This window comes from Phalangium opilio, unplaced genomic scaffold (assembly GCF_054372755.1).
Source record: "Phalangium opilio isolate 3A_F unplaced genomic scaffold, DU_Popi_V2 ptg001170l_1, whole genome shotgun sequence".
Classification (NCBI taxonomy): Eukaryota; Metazoa; Arthropoda; class Arachnida; order Opiliones; family Phalangiidae; genus Phalangium; species Phalangium opilio.
Genome location: NW_028324255.1, coordinates 8,981,730 through 8,997,441, shown reverse-complemented (window position 1 = coordinate 8,997,441; position 15,712 = coordinate 8,981,730). Strand labels below are relative to the sequence as shown.

Genomic DNA, 15,712 nt, shown 5'->3' with positions numbered 1-15,712 from the left:
AGTTTAAATTATTGATGATTCTTTAAAAACAGAGTCGCCCAAACAGGGACTCGAACCCTTAACCGTTAGGTTAAAAACCTAAAGGCGCGTTTATAAGCGAGCAAAAACCTGAAGCTGATAGTTGAAGCTTCAAATTTTTACTCGGCGTCGGCTTCCGCGCGACCGTTTATAAACATGCCAGAGCTGATTTTCCATAAGCAGACGCAAACGGCGCTAACTTATGGCGCAAGCTGAGCGCTTCAAAGAAACTTTGATCTTCTCGCCCGTGTATTTTAGGTTTCAGCTCTCGGTTGGGGTCACGTGTTTAATTTTATCCACTAAAACGCCAAATAGATATGTCGTCTGGTATTCTGCTACAGTTTCAGACATTGCGAGATTGCTGCGATCGAGGTGGTTGTGTTTTTTTTTTTTAAATGTCGCTTAAGCAATAAAGCGAGAAAAGAAATAGAAAGGAAAAAAGACCATGAAGTTAAAGAAATGTTAATCAATGAACGTATGAAAATATCCCTCCTCTTCAACAAAATGGGATGAGTTCCCCACCTACGTGCTTTTCGTTCCTTTTTCTTTTCCAACTGTTTTTTCTTTTTTAACAGCAATACTTTCTTTTTGGTTAGTAATATACCTTTCATTGCTGTTAAAACGATTATGCGTTGCTCAATCATCGTCGCCATTTTAATTACTCTCTCGTTCTAAAAATATCAGTTCTCGAGTCGCGGGTGCCAGCGCCTTTATAAACATGAACTACCTAGAGTACGCTGACGTCGCAAGCTTTTTCCGATCACGACGATGAAGTTTCGGCATCATACACAAGCGAAAGCACCTTTTCTCGCTCGCTTATAAACGCGCCTTAACGCTCTACCGACTGAGCTATCCGGGCTCAAGCGAGGTGAACTCCCGTAAAAATTGGAATTAGAATTAACATAAATTTATTGAAAGTGAAACGATCTGAAGTTTAAATTATTGATGATTCTTTAAAAACAGAATCGTCCGATCAGGGACTCGAACCCTGGGCCGTTAGGTTAAAAGCCTAACGCTCTACCGACTGAGCTATCCGGGCTCAAGCGAGGTGAACTCCCTTAATAATTGGGATTAGAATTTTCATAATTTTACTCTAAGAGAAATGATATGCAGTTCAAATTTTTATGAATGTTCAAAAAGTGAATCGCCCGAACAGGTACTCGAACCCTGGACCGTTAGGTTAAAAGCCTAACACTCTACCGACTGAGCTATCCGGCCTGAAACGAAATGAACTACCGTAATAATTGGGATTAGAATTTCAATAATTTTACTGCAAATTAAATGATCTGAATTTTAAATTATTGATGATTCTTTAAAAACAAAGTCGACCGAACAGGGACTCGAACCTTGGACCGTTAGGTTAAAAGTCTAACGCTCTACCGACTGAGCTATCCGGGCTCAATCGAGGTGAACTCCCGTAATAATTGGAATTAGAATTTACATAAATTTATTGAAAGTGAAATGATCTGAAGTTTAAATTATTGATGATTCTTCAAAACAGAGTCGCCCGAACAGGGACTCGAACCCTGGACCGTTAGGTTTAAGCCTAACGCTCTTCCGACTGAGCTATCCGGGTTCAAGCGAGGTGAACTCCCGTAATAATTGGGATTAGAATTTTCATAATTTTACTCCAAGAGAAATGATATGAAGTTCAAATTTTTATGAATGTTCAAAAAGTGAATCGCCCGAACAGGTACTCGAACCCTGGACCGTTAGGTTAAAAGCCTAACACTCTACCGACTGAGCTATCCGGGCTCAAGCGAGGTGAACCCAGTAATAATTGGGATTAGAATTTTCATAATTTTACTCCAAGAGAAATGATATGAAGTTCAAATTTTTATGAATGTTCAAAAAGTGAATCGCCCGAACAGGTACTCGAACCCTGGACCGTTAGGTTAAAAGCCTAACACTCTACCGACTGAGCTATCCGGCCTGAAACGAAATGAACTCCCGTAATAATTGGGATTAGAATTTAAATAATTTTACTGGAAATTAAGTGATCTGAAGTTTAAATTATTGATGACTCTTTAAAAACAGAGTCGCCCAAACAGGGACTCGAACCCTTAACCGTTAGGTTAAAAACCTAAAGCTCTACCGACTGAGCTATCCGGGCTCAAGCGAGGTGAACTCCCGTAAAAATTGGAATTAGAATTAACATAAATTTATTGAAAGTGAAACGATCTGAAGTTTAAATTATTGATGATTCTTTAAAAACAGAATCGTCCGATCAGGGACTCGAACCCTGGGCCGTTAGGTTAAAAGCCTAACGCTCTACCGACTGAGCTATCCGGGCTCAAGCGAGGTGAACTCCCTTAATAATTGGGATTAGAATTTTCATAATTTTACTCTAAGAGAAATGATATGCAGTTCAAATTTTTATGAATGTTCAAAAATTGAATCGCCCGAACAGGTACTCGAACCCTGGACCGTTAGGTTAAAAGCCTAACACTCTACCGACTGAGATATCCGGCCTGAAACGAAATGAACTACCGTAATAATTGGGATTAGAATTTCAATAATTTTACTGCAAATTAAATGATCTGAAGTTTAAATTATTGATGATTCTTTAAAAACGGAATCGTCCGATCAGGGACTCGAACCCTGGGCCATTAGGTTAAAAGCCTAACGCTCTACCGACTGAGCTATCCGGGCTCAAGCGAAGTGAACTCCCGTAATTATTGGGATTAGAATTTTCATAATTTTACTCCAAGAGAAATGATATGAAGTTCAAATTTTTATGAATGTTCAAAAAGTGAATCGCCCGAACAGGTACTCGAACCCTGGACCGTTAGGTTAAAAGCCTAACACTCTACCGACTGAGCTATCCGGCCTGAAACGAAATGAACTCCCGTAATAATTGGGATTAGAATTTAAATAATTTTAATGGAAATTAAGTGATCTGAAGTTTAAATTATTGATGATTCTTTAAAAACAGAGTCGCCCAAACAGGGACTCGAACCCTTAACCGTTAGGTTAAAAACCTAACGCTCTACCGACTGAGCTATCCGGGCTCAAGCGAGGTGAACTCCCGTAAAAATTGGAATTAGAATTAACATAAATTTATTGAAAGTGAAACGATCTGAAGTTTAAATTATTGATGATTCTTTAAAAACAGAATCGTCCGATCAGGGACTCGAACCCTGGGCCGTTAGGTTAAAAGCCTAACGCTCTACCGACTGAGCTATCCGGGCTCAAGCGAGGTGAACTCCCTTAATAATTGGGATTAGAATTTTCATAATTTTACTCTAAGAGAAATGATATGCAGTTCAAATTTTTATGAATGTTCAAAAATTGAATCGCCCGAACAGGTACTCGAACCCTGGACCGTTAGGTTAAAAGCCTAACACTCTACCGACTGAGCTATCCGGCCTGAAACGAAATGAACTCCCGTAATAATTGGGATTAGAATTTCAATAATTTTACTGCAAATTAAATGATCTGAAGTTTAAATTATTGATGATTCTTTAAAAACGGAATCGTCCGATCAGGGACTCGAACCCTGGGCCATTAGGTTAAAAGCCTAACGCTCTACCGACTGAGCTATCCGGGCTCAAGCGAAGTGAACTCCCGTAATTATTGGGATTAGAATTTTCATAATTTTACTCCAAGAGAAATGATATGAAGTTCAAATTTTTATGAATGTTCAAAAAGTGAATCGCCCGAACAGGTACTCGAACCCTGGACCGTTAGGTTAAAAGCCTAACACTCTACCGACTGAGCTATCCGGCCTGAAACGAAATGAACTCCCGTAATAATTGGGATTAGAATTTAAATAATTTTAATGGAAATTAAGTGATCTGAAGTTTAAATTATTGATGATTCTTTAAAAACAGAGTCGCCCAAACAGGGACTCGAACCCTTAACCGTTAGGTTAAAAACCTAACGCTCTACCGACTGAGCTATCCGGGCTCAAGCGAGGTGAACTCCCGTAAAAATTGGAATTAGAATTAACATAAATTTATTGAAAGTGAAACGATCTGAAGTTTAAATTATTGATGATTCTTTAAAAACAGAATCGTCCGATCAGGGACTCGAACCCTGGGCCGTTAGGTTAAAAGCCTAACGCTCTACCGACTGAGCTATCCGGGCTCAAGCGAGGTGAACTCCCTTAATAATTGGGATTAGAATTTTCATAATTTTACTCTAAGAGAAATGATATGCAGTTCAAATTTTTATGAATGTTCAAAAATTGAATCGCCCGAACAGGTACTCGAACCCTGGACCGTTAGGTTAAAAGCCTAACACTCTACCGACTGAGCTATCCGGCCTGAAACGAAATGAACTCCCGTAATAATTGGGATTAGAATTTCAATAATTTTACTGCAAATTAAATGATCTGAAGTTTAAATTATTGATGATTCTTTAAAAACGGAATCGTCCGATCAGGGACTCGAACCCTGGGCCATTAGGTTAAAAGCCTAACGCTCTACCGACTGAGCTATCCGGGCTCAAGCGAAGTGAACTCCCGTAATTATTGGGATTAGAATTTTCATAATTTTACTCCAAGAGAAATGATATGAAGTTCAAATTTTTATGAATGTTCAAAAAGTGAATCGCCCGAACAGGTACTCGAACCCTGGACCGTTAGGTTAAAAGCCTAACACTCTACCGACTGAGCTATCCGGCCTGAAACGAAATGAACTCCCGTAATAATTGGGATTAGAATTTAAATAATTTTAATGGAAATTAAGTGATCTGAAGTTTAAATTATTGATGATTCTTTAAAAACAGAGTCGCCCAAACAGGGACTCGAACCCTTAACCGTTAGGTTAAAAACCTAACGCTCTACCGACTGAGCTATCCGGGCTCAAGCGAGGTGAACTCCCGTAAAAATTGGAATTAGAATTAACATAAATTTATTGAAAGTGAAACGATCTGAAGTTTAAATTATTGATGATTCTTTAAAAACAGAATCGTCCGATCAGGGACTCGAACCCTGGGCCGTTAGGTTAAAAGCCTAACGCTCTACCGACTGAGCTATCCGGGCTCAAGCGAGGTGAACTCCCTTAATAATTGGGATTAGAATTTTCATAATTTTACTCTAAGAGAAATGATATGCAGTTCAAATTTTTATGAATGTTCAAAAAGTGAATCGCCCGAACAGGTACTCGAACCCTGGACCGTTAGGTTAAAAGCCTAACACTCTACCGACTGAGCTATCCGGCCTGAAACGAAATGAACTACCGTAATAATTGGGATTAGAATTTCAATAATTTTACTGCAAATTAAATGATCTGAATTTTAAATTATTGATGATTCTTTAAAAACAAAGTCGACGGAACAGGGACTCGAACCTTGGACCGTTAGGTTAAAAGTCTAACGCTCTACCGACTGAGCTATCCGGGCTCAATCGAGGTGAACTCCCGTAATAATTGGAATTAGAATTTACATAAATTTATTGAAAGTGAAATGATCTGAAGTTTAAATTATTGATGATTCTTCAAAACAGAGTCGCCCGAACAGGGACTCGAACCCTGGACCGTTAGGTTTAAGCCTAACGCTCTTCCGACTGAGCTATCCGGGTTCAAGCGAGGTGAACTCCCGTAATAATTGGGATTAGAATTTTCATAATTTTACTCCAAGAGAAATGATATGAAGTTCAAATTTTTATGAATGTTCAAAAAGTGAATCGCCCGAACAGGTACTCGAACCCTGGACCGTTAGGTTAAAAGCCTAACACTCTACCGACTGAGCTATCCGGGCTCAAGCGAGGTGAACCCAGTAATAATTGGGATTAGAATTTTCATAATTTTACTCCAAGAGAAATGATATGAAGTTCAAATTTTTATGAATGTTCAAAAAGTGAATCGCCCGAACAGGTACTCGAACCCTGGACCGTTAGGTTAAAAGCCTAACACTCTACCGACTGAGCTATCCGGCCTGAAACGAAATGAACTCCCGTAATAATTGGGATTAGAATTTAAATAATTTTACTGGAAATTAAGTGATCTGAAGTTTAAATTATTGATGACTCTTTAAAAACAGAGTCGCCCAAACAGGGACTCGAACCCTTAACCGTTAGGTTAAAAGCCTAACGCTCTACCGACTGAGCTATCCGGGCTCAAGCGAGGTGAACTCCCGTAAAAATTGGAATTAGAATTTACATAAATTTATTGAAAGTGAAATGATTTGAAGTTCAAATGTTTATGAATGTTCAAAAAACGAATCGCCCGAACAGGGACTCGAACCCTGGACCGTTTACTTAAAAGCCTAACGCTCTACCGACTGAGCTATCCGGGCTGAAACGATATGAACTCCCGTAATAATTGGGATTAGAATTTAAATAATTTTACTGGAAATTAAGTGATCTGAAGTTTAAATTATTGATGATTCTTCAAAAACAGAGTCGCCCGAACAAGGACTCGAACCCTGGACCGTTAGGTTGAAGGCTTTACGCTCTACCGACTGAGCTATCCGGGCTGAAACGAAATGAACTCCCGTAATAATTAGGATTAGAATTTAAATTATTTTACTGGAAATTAAATGATCTGAAGTTTAAATTATTGATGATTCTTCAAAAACAGAGTCGCCCGAACAGGGACGCGAACCCTGGACCGTTAGGTTGAATGCTTAACGCTCTACCGACTGAGCGATCCGGGCTGAAACGGCATGAACTCCCGTAATAATTGGGATTAGAATTTAAATAATTTTACTGGAAATTAAGTGATCTGAAGTTTAAATTACTGATGATTCTTTAAAAACAGAGTCGCCCAAACAGGGACTCGAACCCTTAACCGTTAGGTTAAAAGCCTAACGCTCTACCGACTGAGCTATCCGGGCTCAAGCGAGGTGAACTCCCGTAAAAATTGGAATTAGAATTTACATAAATTTATTGAAAGTGAAACGATCTGAAGTTTAAATTATTGATGATTCTTTAAAAACAGAATCGTCCGATCAGGGACTCGAAACCTGGGCCATTAGGTTAAAAGCCTAACGCTCTACCGACTGAGCTATCCGGGCTCAAGCGAAGTGAACTCCCGTAATTATTGGGATTAGAATTTTCATAATTTTACTCCAAGAGAAATGATATGAAGTTCAAATTTTTATGAATGTTCAAAAAGTGAATCGCCCGAACAGGTACTCGAACCCTGGACCGTTAGGTTAAAAGCCTAACACTCTACCGACTGAGCTATCCGGCCTGAAACGAAATGAACTCCCGTAATAATTGGGATTAGAATTTAAATAATTTTACTGGAAATTAAGTGATCTGAAGTTTAAATTATTGATGATTCTTTAAAAACAGAGTCGCCCAAACAGGGACTCGAACCCTTAACCGTTAGGTTAAAAACCTAACGCTCTACCGACTGAGCTATCCGGGCTCAAGCGAGGTGAACTCCCGTAAAAATTGGAATTAGAATTAACATAAATTTATTGAAAGTGAAACGATCTGAAGTTTAAATTATTGATGATTCTTTAAAAACAGAATCGTCCGATCAGGGACTCGAACCCTGGGCCGTTAGGTTAAAAGCCTAACGCTCTACCGACTGAGCTATCCGGGCTCAAGCGAGGTGAACTCCCTTAATAATTGGGAATAGAATTTTCATAATTTTACTCTAAGAGAAATGATATGCAGTTCAAATTTTTATGAATGTTCAAAAATTGAATCGCCCGAACAGGTACTCGAACCCTGGACCGTTAGGTTAAAAGCCTAACACTCTACCGACTGAGATATCCGGCCTGAAACGAAATGAACTACCGTAATAATTGGGATTAGAATTTCAATAATTTTACTGCAAATTAAATGATCTGAAGTTTAAATTATTGATGATTCTTTAAAAACGGAATCGTCCGATCAGGGACTCGAACCCTGGGCCATTAGGTTAAAAGCCTAACGCTCTACCGACTGAGCTATCCGGGCTCAAGCGAAGTGAACTCCCGTAATTATTGGGATTAGAATTTTCATAATTTTACTCCAAGAGAAATGATATGAAGTTCAAATTTTTATGAATGTTCAAAAAGTGAATCGCCCGAACAGGTACTCGAACCCTGGACCGTTAGGTTAAAAGCCTAACACTCTACCGACTGAGCTATCCGGCCTGAAACGAAATGAACTCCCGTAATAATTGGGATTAGAATTTAAATAATTTTAATGGAAATTAAGTGATCTGAAGTTTAAATTATTGATGATTCTTTAAAAACAGAGTCGCCCAAACAGGGAATCGAACCCTTAACCGTTAGGTTAAAAACCTAACGCTCTACCGACTGAGCTATCCGGGCTCAAGCGAGGTGAACTCCCGTAAAAATTGGAATTAGAATTAACATAAATTTATTGAAAGTGAAACGATCTGAAGTTTAAATTATTGATGATTCTTTAAAAACAGAATCGTCCGATCAGGGACTCGAACCCTGGGCCGTTAGGTTAAAAGCCTAACGCTCTACCGACTGAGCTATCCGGGCTCAAGCGAGGTGAACTCCCTTAATAATTGGGATTAGAATTTTCATAATTTTACTCTAAGAGAAATGATATGCAGTTCAAATTTTTATGAATGTTCAAAAAGTGAATCGCCCGAACAGGTACTCGAACCCTGGACCGTTAGGTTAAAAGCCTAACACTCTACCGACTGAGCTATCCGGCCTGAAACGAAATGAACTCCCGTAATAATTGGGATTAGAATTTAAATACTTTTACTGGAAATTAAGTGATCTGAAGTTTAAATTATTGATGATTCTTTAAAAACAGAGTCGCCCAAACAGGGACTCGAACCCTTAACCGTTAGGTTAAAAACCTAACGCTCTACCGACTGAGCTATCCGGGCTCAAGCGAGGTGAACTCCCGTAAAAATTGGAATTAGAATTAACATAAATTTATTGAAAGTGAAACGATCTGAAGTTTAAATTATTGATGATTCTTTAAAAACAGAATCGTCCGATCAGGGACTCGAACCCTGGGCCGTTAGGTTAAAAGCCTAACGCTCTACCGACTGAGCTATCCGGGCTCAAGCGAGGTGAACTCCCTTAATAATTGGGATTAGAATTTTCATAATTTTACTCTAAGAGAAATGATATGCAGTTCAAATTTTTATGAATGTTCAAAAATTGAATCGCCCGAACAGGTACTCGAACCCTGGACCGTTAGGTTAAAAGCCTAACACTCTACCGACTGAGATATCCGGCCTGAAACGAAATGAACTACCGTAATAATTGGGATTAGAATTTCAATAATTTTACTGCAAATTAAATGATCTGAAGTTTAAATTATTGATGATTCTTTAAAAACGGAATCGTCCGATCAGGGACTCGAACCCTGGGCCATTAGGTTAAAAGCCTAACGCTCTACCGACTGAGCTATCCGGGCTCAAGCGAAGTGAACTCCCGTAATTATTGGGATTAGAATTTTCATAATTTTACTCCAAGAGAAATGATATGAAGTTCAAATTTTTATGAATGTTCAAAAAGTGAATCGCCCGAACAGGTACTCGAACCCTGGACCGTTAGGTTAAAAGCCTAACACTCTACCGACTGAGCTATCCGGCCTGAAACGAAATGAACTCCCGTAATAATTGGGATTAGAATTTAAATAATTTTAATGGAAATTAAGTGATCTGAAGTTTAAATTATTGATGATTCTTTAAAAACAGAGTCGCCCAAACAGGGACTCGAACCCTTAACCGTTAGGTTAAAAACCTAACGCTCTACCGACTGAGCTATCCGGGCTCAAGCGAGGTGAACTCCCGTAAAAATTGGAATTAGAATTAACATAAATTTATTGAAAGTGAAACGATCTGAAGTTTAAATTATTGATGATTCTTTAAAAACAGAATCGTCCGATCAGGGACTCGAACCCTGGGCCGTTAGGTTAAAAGCCTAACGCTCTACCGACTGAGCTATCCGGGCTCAAGCGAGGTGAACTCCCTTAATAATTGGGATTAGAATTTTCATAATTTTACTCTAAGAGAAATGATATGCAGTTCAAATTTTTATGAATGTTCAAAAAGTGAATCGCCCGAACAGGTACTCGAACCCTGGACCGTTAGGTTAAAAGCCTAACACTCTACCGACTGAGCTATCCGGCCTGAAACGAAATGAACTCCCGTAATAATTGGGATTAGAATTTAAATACTTTTACTGGAAATTAAGTGATCTGAAGTTTAAATTATTGATGATTCTTTAAAAACAGAGTCGCCCAAACAGGGACTCGAACCCTTAACCGTTAGGTTAAAAACCTAACGCTCTACCGACTGAGCTATCCGGGCTCAAGCGAGGTGAACTCCCGTAAAAATTGGAATTAGAATTAACATAAATTTATTGAAAGTGAAACGATCTGAAGTTTAAATTATTGATGATTCTTTAAAAACAGAATCGTCCGATCAGGGACTCGAACCCTGGGCCGTTAGGTTAAAAGCCTAACGCTCTACCGACTGAGCTATCCGGGCTCAAGCGAGGTGAACTCCCTTAATAATTGGGATTAGAATTTTCATAATTTTACTCTAAGAGAAATGATATGCAGTTCAAATTTTTATGAATGTTCAAAAATTGAATCGCCCGAACAGGTACTCGAACCCTGGACCGTTAGGTTAAAAGCCTAACACTCTACCGACTGAGATATCCGGCCTGAAACGAAATGAACTACCGTAATAATTGGGATTAGAATTTCAATAATTTTACTGCAAATTAAATGATCTGAAGTTTAAATTATTGATGATTCTTTAAAAACGGAATCGTCCGATCAGGGACTCGAACCCTGGGCCATTAGGTTAAAAGCCTAACGCTCTACCGACTGAGCTATCCGGGCTCAAGCGAAGTGAACTCCCGTAATTATTGGGATTAGAATTTTCATAATTTTACTCCAAGAGAAATGATATGAAGTTCAAATTTTTATGAATGTTCAAAAAGTGAATCGCCCGAACAGGTACTCGAACCCTGGACCGTTAGGTTAAAAGCCTAACACTCTACCGACTGAGCTATCCGGCCTGAAACGAAATGAACTCCCGTAATAATTGGGATTAGAATTTAAATAATTTTAATGGAAATTAAGTGATCTGAAGTTTAAATTATTGATGATTCTTTAAAAACAGAGTCGCCCAAACAGGGACTCGAACCCTTAACCGTTAGGTTAAAAACCTAACGCTCTACCGACTGAGCTATCCGGGCTCAAGCGAGGTGAACTCCCGTAAAAATTGGAATTAGAATTAACATAAATTTATTGAAAGTGAAACGATCTGAAGTTTAAATTATTGATGATTCTTTAAAAACAGAATCGTCCGATCAGGGACTCGAACCCTGGGCCGTTAGGTTAAAAGCCTAACGCTCTACCGACTGAGCTATCCGGGCTCAAGCGAGGTGAACTCCCTTAATAATTGGGATTAGAATTTTCATAATTTTACTCTAAGAGAAATGATATGCAGTTCAAATTTTTATGAATGTTCAAAAAGTGAATCGCCCGAACAGGTACTCGAACCCTGGACCGTTAGGTTAAAAGCCTAACACTCTACCGACTGAGCTATCCGGCCTGAAACGAAATGAACTCCCGTAATAATTGGGATTAGAATTTAAATACTTTTACTGGAAATTAAGTGATCTGAAGTTTAAATTATTGATGATTCTTTAAAAACAGAGTCGCCCAAACAGGGACTCGAACCCTTAACCGTTAGGTTAAAAACCTAACGCTCTACCGACTGAGCTATCCGGGCTCAAGCGAGGTGAACTCCCGTAAAAATTGGAATTAGAATTAACATAAATTTATTGAAAGTGAAACGATCTGAAGTTTAAATTATTGATGATTCTTTAAAAACAGAATCGTCCGATCAGGGACTCGAACCCTGGGCCGTTAGGTTAAAAGCCTAACGCTCTACCGACTGAGCTATCCGGGCTCAAGCGAGGTGAACTCCCTTAATAATTGGGATTAGAATTTTCATAATTTTACTCTAAGAGAAATGATATGCAGTTCAAATTTTTATGAATGTTCAAAAATTGAATCGCCCGAACAGGTACTCGAACCCTGGACCGTTAGGTTAAAAGCCTAACACTCTACCGACTGAGATATCCGGCCTGAAACGAAATGAACTACCGTAATAATTGGGATTAGAATTTCAATAATTTTACTGCAAATTAAATGATCTGAAGTTTAAATTATTGATGATTCTTTAAAAACGGAATCGTCCGATCAGGGACTCGAACCCTGGGCCATTAGGTTAAAAGCCTAACGCTCTACCGACTGAGCTATCCGGGCTCAAGCGAAGTGAACTCCCGTAATTATTGGGATTAGAATTTTCATAATTTTACTCCAAGAGAAATGATATGAAGTTCAAATTTTTATGAATGTTCAAAAAGTGAATCGCCCGAACAGGTACTCGAACCCTGGACCGTTAGGTTAAAAGCCTAACACTCTACCGACTGAGCTATCCGGCCTGAAACGAAATGAACTCCCGTAATAATTGGGATTAGAATTTAAATAATTTTAATGGAAATTAAGTGATCTGAAGTTTAAATTATTGATGATTCTTTAAAAACAGAGTCGCCCAAACAGGGACTCGAACCCTTAACCGTTAGGTTAAAAACCTAACGCTCTACCGACTGAGCTATCCGGGCTCAAGCGAGGTGAACTCCCGTAAAAATTGGAATTAGAATTAACATAAATTTATTGAAAGTGAAACGATCTGAAGTTTAAATTATTGATGATTCTTTAAAAACAGAATCGTCCGATCAGGGACTCGAACCCTGGGCCGTTAGGTTAAAAGCCTAACGCTCTACCGACTGAGCTATCCGGGCTCAAGCGAGGTGAACTCCCTTAATAATTGGGATTAGAATTTTCATAATTTTACTCTAAGAGAAATGATATGCAGTTCAAATTTTTATGAATGTTCAAAAAGTGAATCGCCCGAACAGGTACTCGAACCCTGGACCGTTAGGTTAAAAGCCTAACACTCTACCGACTGAGCTATCCGGCCTGAAACGAAATGAACTCCCGTAATAATTGGGATTAGAATTTAAATACTTTTACTGGAAATTAAGTGATCTGAAGTTTAAATTATTGATGATTCTTTAAAAACAGAGTCGCCCAAACAGGGACTCGAACCCTTAACCGTTAGGTTAAAAACCTAACGCTCTACCGACTGAGCTATCCGGGCTCAAGCGAGGTGAACTCCCGTAAAAATTGGAATTAGAATTAACATAAATTTATTGAAAGTGAAACGATCTGAAGTTTAAATTATTGATGATTCTTTAAAAACAGAATCGTCCGATCAGGGACTCGAACCCTGGGCCGTTAGGTTAAAAGCCTAACGCTCTACCGACTGAGCTATCCGGGCTCAAGCGAGGTGAACTCCCTTAATAATTGGGATTAGAATTTTCATAATTTTACTCTAAGAGAAATGATATGCAGTTCAAATTTTTATGAATGTTCAAAAATTGAATCGCCCGAACAGGTACTCGAACCCTGGACCGTTAGGTTAAAAGCCTAACACTCTACCGACTGAGATATCCGGCCTGAAACGAAATGAACTACCGTAATAATTGGGATTAGAATTTCAATAATTTTACTGCAAATTAAATGATCTGAAGTTTAAATTATTGATGATTCTTTAAAAACGGAATCGTCCGATCAGGGACTCGAACCCTGGGCCATTAGGTTAAAAGCCTAACGCTCTACCGACTGAGCTATCCGGGCTCAAGCGAAGTGAACTCCCGTAATTATTGGGATTAGAATTTTCATAATTTTACTCCAAGAGAAATGATATGAAGTTCAAATTTTTATGAATGTTCAAAAAGTGAATCGCCCGAACAGGTACTCGAACCCTGGACCGTTAGGTTAAAAGCCTAACACTCTACCGACTGAGCTATCCGGCCTGAAACGAAATGAACTCCCGTAATAATTGGGATTAGAATTTAAATAATTTTACTGGAAATTAAGTGATCTGAAGTTTAAATTATTGATGACTCTTTAAAAACAGAGTCGCCCAAACAGGGACTCGAACCCTTAACCGTTAGGTTAAAAACCTAACGCTCTACCGACTGAGCTATCCGGGCTCAAGCGAGGTGAACTCCCGTAAAAATTGGAATTAGAATTAACATAAATTTATTGAAAGTGAAACGATCTGAAGTTTAAATTATTGATGATTCTTTAAAAACAGAATCGTCCGATCAGGGACTCGAACCCTGGGCCGTTAGGTTAAAAGCCTAACGCTCTACCGACTGAGCTATCCGGGCTCAAGCGAGGTGAACTCCCTTAATAATTGGGATTAGAATTTTCATAATTTTACTCTAAGAGAAATGATATGCAGTTCAAATTTTTATGAATGTTCAAAAAGTGAATCGCCCGAACAGGTACTCGAACCCTGGACCGTTAGGTTAAAAGCCTAACACTCTACCGACTGAGCTATCCGGCCTGAAACGAAATGAACTCCCGTAATAATTGGGATTAGAATTTAAATAATTTTACTGGAAATTAAGTGATCTGAAGTTTAAATTATTGATGATTCTTTAAAAACAGAGTCGCCCAAACAGGGACTCGAACCCTTAACCGTTAGGTTAAAAACCTAACGCTCTACCGACTGAGCTATCCGGGCTCAAGCGAGGTGAACTCCCGTAAAAATTGGAATTAGAATTAACATAAATTTATTGAAAGTGAAACGATCTGAAGTTTAAATTATTGATGATTCTTTAAAAACAGAATAGTCCGATCAGGGACTCGAACCCTGGGCCGTTAGGTTAAAAGCCTAACGCTCTACCGACTGAGCTATCCGGGCTCAAGCGAGGTGAACTCCCTTAATAATTGGGATTAGAATTTTCATAATTTTACTCTAAGAGAAATGATATGCAGTTCAAATTTTTATGAATGTTCAAAAATTGAATCGCCCGAACAGGTACTCGAACCCTGGACCGTTAGGTTAAAAGCCTAACACTCTACCGACTGAGATATCCGGCCTGAAACGAAATGAACTACCGTAATAATTGGGATTAGAATTTCAATAATTTTACTGCAAATTAAATGATCTGAATTTTAAATTATTGATGATTCTTTAAAAACAAAGTGGACCGAACAGGGACTCGAACCTTGGACCGTTAGGTTAAAAGTCTAACGCTCTACCGACTGAGCTATCCGGGCTCAATCGAGGTGAACTCCCGTAATAATTGGAATTAGAATTTACATAAATTTATTGAAAGTGAAATGATCTGAAGTTTAAATTATTGATGATTCTTCAAAACAGAGTCGCCCGAACAGGGACTCGAACCCTGGACCGTTAGGTTTAAGCCTAACGCTCTTCCGACTGAGCTATCCGGGTTCAAGCGAGGTGAACTCCCGTAATAATTGGGATTAGAATTTTCATAATTTTACTCCAAGAGAAATGATATGAAGTTCATATTTTTATGAATGTTCAAAAAGTGAATCGCCCGAACAGGTACTCGAACCCTGGACCGTTAGGTTAAAAGCCTAACACTCTACCGACTGAGCTATCCGGGCTCAAGCGAGTTGAACCCAGTAATAATTGGGATTAGAATTTTCATAATTTTACTCCAAGAGAAATGATATGAAGTTCAAATTTTTATGAATGTTCAAAAAGTGAATCGCCCGAACAGGTACTCGAACCCTGGACCGTTAGGTTAAAAGCCTAACACTCTACCGACTGAGCTATCCGGCCTGAAACGAAATGAACTCCCGTAATAATTGGGATTAGAATTTACATAAATTTATTGAAAGTGAAATGATCTGAAGTTCAAATGTTTATGAATGTTCAAAAAACGAATCGCCCGAACA

General features: G+C 38.8%; 44 non-coding genes across 44 annotated transcripts; all 44 read right to left on the bottom strand.

Annotated features, from left to right (window-relative positions):
- Positions 1-984: 984 nt before the first annotated feature.
- Positions 985-1,057, bottom strand: TRNAK-UUU (transfer RNA lysine (anticodon UUU)). The gene has a single exon. It is a non-coding gene; the product is annotated as a tRNA-Lys (tRNA).
- A 643-nt stretch (positions 1,058-1,700) lies between these two features.
- On the bottom strand, positions 1,701-1,773 carry TRNAK-UUU (transfer RNA lysine (anticodon UUU)). Its single transcript has one exon. It is a non-coding gene; the product is annotated as a tRNA-Lys (tRNA).
- A 285-nt stretch (positions 1,774-2,058) lies between these two features.
- On the bottom strand, positions 2,059-2,131 carry TRNAK-UUU (transfer RNA lysine (anticodon UUU)). Its single transcript has one exon. It is a non-coding gene; the product is annotated as a tRNA-Lys (tRNA).
- Positions 2,132-2,238: 107 nt separating this feature from the next.
- On the bottom strand, positions 2,239-2,311 carry TRNAK-UUU (transfer RNA lysine (anticodon UUU)). The gene has a single exon. It is a non-coding gene; the product is annotated as a tRNA-Lys (tRNA).
- Positions 2,312-2,597: 286 nt separating this feature from the next.
- Positions 2,598-2,670, bottom strand: TRNAK-UUU (transfer RNA lysine (anticodon UUU)). The gene has a single exon. It is a non-coding gene; the product is annotated as a tRNA-Lys (tRNA).
- A 286-nt stretch (positions 2,671-2,956) lies between these two features.
- TRNAK-UUU (transfer RNA lysine (anticodon UUU)) lies at positions 2,957-3,029 on the bottom strand. Its single transcript has one exon. It is a non-coding gene; the product is annotated as a tRNA-Lys (tRNA).
- A 107-nt stretch (positions 3,030-3,136) lies between these two features.
- Positions 3,137-3,209, bottom strand: TRNAK-UUU (transfer RNA lysine (anticodon UUU)). Its single transcript has one exon. It is a non-coding gene; the product is annotated as a tRNA-Lys (tRNA).
- Positions 3,210-3,495: 286 nt separating this feature from the next.
- On the bottom strand, positions 3,496-3,568 carry TRNAK-UUU (transfer RNA lysine (anticodon UUU)). Its single transcript has one exon. It is a non-coding gene; the product is annotated as a tRNA-Lys (tRNA).
- A 286-nt stretch (positions 3,569-3,854) lies between these two features.
- Positions 3,855-3,927, bottom strand: TRNAK-UUU (transfer RNA lysine (anticodon UUU)). Its single transcript has one exon. It is a non-coding gene; the product is annotated as a tRNA-Lys (tRNA).
- Positions 3,928-4,034: 107 nt separating this feature from the next.
- Positions 4,035-4,107, bottom strand: TRNAK-UUU (transfer RNA lysine (anticodon UUU)). Its single transcript has one exon. It is a non-coding gene; the product is annotated as a tRNA-Lys (tRNA).
- A 286-nt stretch (positions 4,108-4,393) lies between these two features.
- TRNAK-UUU (transfer RNA lysine (anticodon UUU)) lies at positions 4,394-4,466 on the bottom strand. Its single transcript has one exon. It is a non-coding gene; the product is annotated as a tRNA-Lys (tRNA).
- Positions 4,467-4,752: 286 nt separating this feature from the next.
- On the bottom strand, positions 4,753-4,825 carry TRNAK-UUU (transfer RNA lysine (anticodon UUU)). Its single transcript has one exon. It is a non-coding gene; the product is annotated as a tRNA-Lys (tRNA).
- A 107-nt stretch (positions 4,826-4,932) lies between these two features.
- On the bottom strand, positions 4,933-5,005 carry TRNAK-UUU (transfer RNA lysine (anticodon UUU)). The gene has a single exon. It is a non-coding gene; the product is annotated as a tRNA-Lys (tRNA).
- Positions 5,006-5,648: 643 nt separating this feature from the next.
- On the bottom strand, positions 5,649-5,721 carry TRNAK-UUU (transfer RNA lysine (anticodon UUU)). The gene has a single exon. It is a non-coding gene; the product is annotated as a tRNA-Lys (tRNA).
- Positions 5,722-6,006: 285 nt separating this feature from the next.
- On the bottom strand, positions 6,007-6,079 carry TRNAK-UUU (transfer RNA lysine (anticodon UUU)). The gene has a single exon. It is a non-coding gene; the product is annotated as a tRNA-Lys (tRNA).
- A 646-nt stretch (positions 6,080-6,725) lies between these two features.
- TRNAK-UUU (transfer RNA lysine (anticodon UUU)) lies at positions 6,726-6,798 on the bottom strand. Its single transcript has one exon. It is a non-coding gene; the product is annotated as a tRNA-Lys (tRNA).
- Positions 6,799-7,264: 466 nt separating this feature from the next.
- Positions 7,265-7,337, bottom strand: TRNAK-UUU (transfer RNA lysine (anticodon UUU)). The gene has a single exon. It is a non-coding gene; the product is annotated as a tRNA-Lys (tRNA).
- Positions 7,338-7,444: 107 nt separating this feature from the next.
- Positions 7,445-7,517, bottom strand: TRNAK-UUU (transfer RNA lysine (anticodon UUU)). Its single transcript has one exon. It is a non-coding gene; the product is annotated as a tRNA-Lys (tRNA).
- Positions 7,518-7,803: 286 nt separating this feature from the next.
- On the bottom strand, positions 7,804-7,876 carry TRNAK-UUU (transfer RNA lysine (anticodon UUU)). The gene has a single exon. It is a non-coding gene; the product is annotated as a tRNA-Lys (tRNA).
- Positions 7,877-8,162: 286 nt separating this feature from the next.
- TRNAK-UUU (transfer RNA lysine (anticodon UUU)) lies at positions 8,163-8,235 on the bottom strand. Its single transcript has one exon. It is a non-coding gene; the product is annotated as a tRNA-Lys (tRNA).
- A 107-nt stretch (positions 8,236-8,342) lies between these two features.
- TRNAK-UUU (transfer RNA lysine (anticodon UUU)) lies at positions 8,343-8,415 on the bottom strand. The gene has a single exon. It is a non-coding gene; the product is annotated as a tRNA-Lys (tRNA).
- A 286-nt stretch (positions 8,416-8,701) lies between these two features.
- Positions 8,702-8,774, bottom strand: TRNAK-UUU (transfer RNA lysine (anticodon UUU)). Its single transcript has one exon. It is a non-coding gene; the product is annotated as a tRNA-Lys (tRNA).
- A 107-nt stretch (positions 8,775-8,881) lies between these two features.
- TRNAK-UUU (transfer RNA lysine (anticodon UUU)) lies at positions 8,882-8,954 on the bottom strand. Its single transcript has one exon. It is a non-coding gene; the product is annotated as a tRNA-Lys (tRNA).
- Positions 8,955-9,240: 286 nt separating this feature from the next.
- On the bottom strand, positions 9,241-9,313 carry TRNAK-UUU (transfer RNA lysine (anticodon UUU)). Its single transcript has one exon. It is a non-coding gene; the product is annotated as a tRNA-Lys (tRNA).
- A 286-nt stretch (positions 9,314-9,599) lies between these two features.
- Positions 9,600-9,672, bottom strand: TRNAK-UUU (transfer RNA lysine (anticodon UUU)). The gene has a single exon. It is a non-coding gene; the product is annotated as a tRNA-Lys (tRNA).
- Positions 9,673-9,779: 107 nt separating this feature from the next.
- TRNAK-UUU (transfer RNA lysine (anticodon UUU)) lies at positions 9,780-9,852 on the bottom strand. Its single transcript has one exon. It is a non-coding gene; the product is annotated as a tRNA-Lys (tRNA).
- Positions 9,853-10,138: 286 nt separating this feature from the next.
- Positions 10,139-10,211, bottom strand: TRNAK-UUU (transfer RNA lysine (anticodon UUU)). Its single transcript has one exon. It is a non-coding gene; the product is annotated as a tRNA-Lys (tRNA).
- A 107-nt stretch (positions 10,212-10,318) lies between these two features.
- On the bottom strand, positions 10,319-10,391 carry TRNAK-UUU (transfer RNA lysine (anticodon UUU)). Its single transcript has one exon. It is a non-coding gene; the product is annotated as a tRNA-Lys (tRNA).
- A 286-nt stretch (positions 10,392-10,677) lies between these two features.
- Positions 10,678-10,750, bottom strand: TRNAK-UUU (transfer RNA lysine (anticodon UUU)). Its single transcript has one exon. It is a non-coding gene; the product is annotated as a tRNA-Lys (tRNA).
- A 286-nt stretch (positions 10,751-11,036) lies between these two features.
- On the bottom strand, positions 11,037-11,109 carry TRNAK-UUU (transfer RNA lysine (anticodon UUU)). Its single transcript has one exon. It is a non-coding gene; the product is annotated as a tRNA-Lys (tRNA).
- Positions 11,110-11,216: 107 nt separating this feature from the next.
- On the bottom strand, positions 11,217-11,289 carry TRNAK-UUU (transfer RNA lysine (anticodon UUU)). Its single transcript has one exon. It is a non-coding gene; the product is annotated as a tRNA-Lys (tRNA).
- Positions 11,290-11,575: 286 nt separating this feature from the next.
- On the bottom strand, positions 11,576-11,648 carry TRNAK-UUU (transfer RNA lysine (anticodon UUU)). The gene has a single exon. It is a non-coding gene; the product is annotated as a tRNA-Lys (tRNA).
- Positions 11,649-11,755: 107 nt separating this feature from the next.
- TRNAK-UUU (transfer RNA lysine (anticodon UUU)) lies at positions 11,756-11,828 on the bottom strand. The gene has a single exon. It is a non-coding gene; the product is annotated as a tRNA-Lys (tRNA).
- Positions 11,829-12,114: 286 nt separating this feature from the next.
- Positions 12,115-12,187, bottom strand: TRNAK-UUU (transfer RNA lysine (anticodon UUU)). Its single transcript has one exon. It is a non-coding gene; the product is annotated as a tRNA-Lys (tRNA).
- Positions 12,188-12,473: 286 nt separating this feature from the next.
- Positions 12,474-12,546, bottom strand: TRNAK-UUU (transfer RNA lysine (anticodon UUU)). Its single transcript has one exon. It is a non-coding gene; the product is annotated as a tRNA-Lys (tRNA).
- A 107-nt stretch (positions 12,547-12,653) lies between these two features.
- TRNAK-UUU (transfer RNA lysine (anticodon UUU)) lies at positions 12,654-12,726 on the bottom strand. The gene has a single exon. It is a non-coding gene; the product is annotated as a tRNA-Lys (tRNA).
- A 286-nt stretch (positions 12,727-13,012) lies between these two features.
- On the bottom strand, positions 13,013-13,085 carry TRNAK-UUU (transfer RNA lysine (anticodon UUU)). Its single transcript has one exon. It is a non-coding gene; the product is annotated as a tRNA-Lys (tRNA).
- Positions 13,086-13,192: 107 nt separating this feature from the next.
- On the bottom strand, positions 13,193-13,265 carry TRNAK-UUU (transfer RNA lysine (anticodon UUU)). Its single transcript has one exon. It is a non-coding gene; the product is annotated as a tRNA-Lys (tRNA).
- A 286-nt stretch (positions 13,266-13,551) lies between these two features.
- TRNAK-UUU (transfer RNA lysine (anticodon UUU)) lies at positions 13,552-13,624 on the bottom strand. The gene has a single exon. It is a non-coding gene; the product is annotated as a tRNA-Lys (tRNA).
- A 286-nt stretch (positions 13,625-13,910) lies between these two features.
- Positions 13,911-13,983, bottom strand: TRNAK-UUU (transfer RNA lysine (anticodon UUU)). Its single transcript has one exon. It is a non-coding gene; the product is annotated as a tRNA-Lys (tRNA).
- A 107-nt stretch (positions 13,984-14,090) lies between these two features.
- On the bottom strand, positions 14,091-14,163 carry TRNAK-UUU (transfer RNA lysine (anticodon UUU)). Its single transcript has one exon. It is a non-coding gene; the product is annotated as a tRNA-Lys (tRNA).
- Positions 14,164-14,449: 286 nt separating this feature from the next.
- On the bottom strand, positions 14,450-14,522 carry TRNAK-UUU (transfer RNA lysine (anticodon UUU)). The gene has a single exon. It is a non-coding gene; the product is annotated as a tRNA-Lys (tRNA).
- A 107-nt stretch (positions 14,523-14,629) lies between these two features.
- On the bottom strand, positions 14,630-14,702 carry TRNAK-UUU (transfer RNA lysine (anticodon UUU)). Its single transcript has one exon. It is a non-coding gene; the product is annotated as a tRNA-Lys (tRNA).
- A 643-nt stretch (positions 14,703-15,345) lies between these two features.
- On the bottom strand, positions 15,346-15,418 carry TRNAK-UUU (transfer RNA lysine (anticodon UUU)). Its single transcript has one exon. It is a non-coding gene; the product is annotated as a tRNA-Lys (tRNA).
- Positions 15,419-15,712: the final 294 nt, after the last annotated feature.